Here is a 1919-nt window from a genome sequence, read left to right as displayed (position 1 = left end):
AATAAGTTACGCTACAACACCCGCTGCTCTAGCTAATTGTCCACCCTTTCCAAGTGTGATTTCTATGTTATGTATGGTCGTGCCTTGTCAGACTTGAAGGACTGAAATTTGAAGCATGTAGCAACTACTGCAACCCTGTAGTCTAACTCTCTAGATTCCACAAATTGGATCAGGTGTCAAACCCGCAATAGTCAAGAAGAAAAACTTTGAAGTGGTGCATTTCAAGTTGGAGAGCTAGGGAATTCAATATTGGTATTGAAAGTGCGGAATCGTATTGCCAAAGTGGGCTATGAGTCGCCGTCTCATTCTTCAACAGGCACGTGGTCAGAGCCGGAAAGAAGAATGCAAAGAAAAAACAAAATAGAATTTGTAACTTACTATCCTCTTATGCAAGATTTCACTACAATCAATATAGCAAATAAGATAGAAAGATTTCTATACTAGATTTCAAATCACAGTACAGTATTTCATATAAGTATCTTATATAATACTCTTTCCCTAGAACCACAGTTTGTATTCTACTTCCACAGAAATTGAATAAATAGAAATTTCATATTAATTTAATTCCAACCTGAACCCGAGTCTTACAGCTGTTGAATGCACTTTTATTCTTTCTCTTTCCTCCCTTACTCTAAAATTTTTTAAAGGGAAAAAAGAGAAAAGAAGGGGGGGGGGGGGGGCAGGTATTTAATTGTATCTCTAATCTTCTTTATTCCTTCCCACGTCAATAACTAGAATGAAAAAAAGGGGAACGTCAACACATCCGGGAAAAAACGATTAGTCTCTATCAATAAACCTGCGAAAGAACCGAACCATAGAGTACTTAATATCGGTGCTACGGAAAGATATGTTTTTAGATCTCGCATTGAAAAACCTCCTTCATTTTATTGTAATACATAAACATATTGAAATGTACAATCATCCAGTAAATAAGATTGACTTTTTGTTAAATACAGAAAAAAACGTCCTTGCTTCCCCAATATTCCCCCAACTCGTTTATTTTTCATAGGGGTTCCATTCCATTTTTCATATAGATAGAAGTATTTTACTATTATTATATGTTAAATGAGACCAAAAAGACGAAATGGACATAAAAATTATAGATTTTAATAGAGGAGATAACGATGTGGAAAACAAGACAAGAATTCTCTACAATGACACTGTAGACCAATGGAAGGGATGTAGCGCAACTTGGTAGCGCGTTTGTTTTGGGTATAAAATGTCACGTGTTCAAATCCTGTCATCCCTGCCTATTACTTCTCCTTTGAGCAGTAATGAGGGATTCTTTGAGATCAATTCACATTGGACATATCATATAGAATCTTTCATTGTTATGATAATATTATAGTGTATGCATACAAGATGTATTGGGGCCAATCCTTTTATTTACAGTCTTATCTTTTATGATAAGAAAGCGCTCTTAGTTCAGTTCGGTAGAACGTGGGTCTCCAAAACCTGATGTCGTAGGTTCAAATCCTATAGAGCGTGATTCAGATCTTCTTCGATCGAATTCGGTTGAAGCACTAACTGGAACAACAATCTGAATTTGGCCTCCTGGATATTAAATAAAGGAGGAGGTCAATCAAAAAAAGAGATGGTAATTAATCTAATCAAAGGTCCAACTGATCGCCACGCCTGTATTGTAAATATGCAGTTACAAATAATCCAGCCAAAGTAATAGGAATTAGACCTAACACGAATCCAAATAGGAAAACTTCAATCACTTCAATTTGTTTGAAAGGAGAAAAAAGAGGTAATATCTATACCTAAATATTAATCTGTAAAACACAAGATAAATTGTGTTCATATACAAACCGTTACATTTATATTTTTATTAAATATAAATATACATATGGGTACAAATTTGATACAGTAAAACTTTAACCCTGTTGTAACATGTCGAGCAAAAAGGGTATAAT

The 1919-nt window shown here is 34.8% G+C and overlaps 1 non-coding gene across 1 annotated transcript; it reads left to right on the top strand.

The window, feature by feature from the left end:
• The first annotated feature begins 1414 nt into the window (after positions 1–1414).
• On the top strand, positions 1415–1488 carry TRNAW-CCA (transfer RNA tryptophan (anticodon CCA)). Its single transcript has one exon. It is a non-coding gene; the product is annotated as a tRNA-Trp (tRNA).
• Positions 1489–1919: the final 431 nt, after the last annotated feature.

This window comes from Lactuca virosa, chromosome 4 (assembly GCF_052849685.1).
Source record: "Lactuca virosa cultivar CGN04683 chromosome 4, Lactuca_virosa_CGN04683_v6, whole genome shotgun sequence".
Classification (NCBI taxonomy): Eukaryota; Viridiplantae; Streptophyta; class Magnoliopsida; order Asterales; family Asteraceae; genus Lactuca; species Lactuca virosa.
Note: the sequence above shows the minus strand (reverse complement) of the source record. Positions and strands in the feature narration are given on the sequence as shown.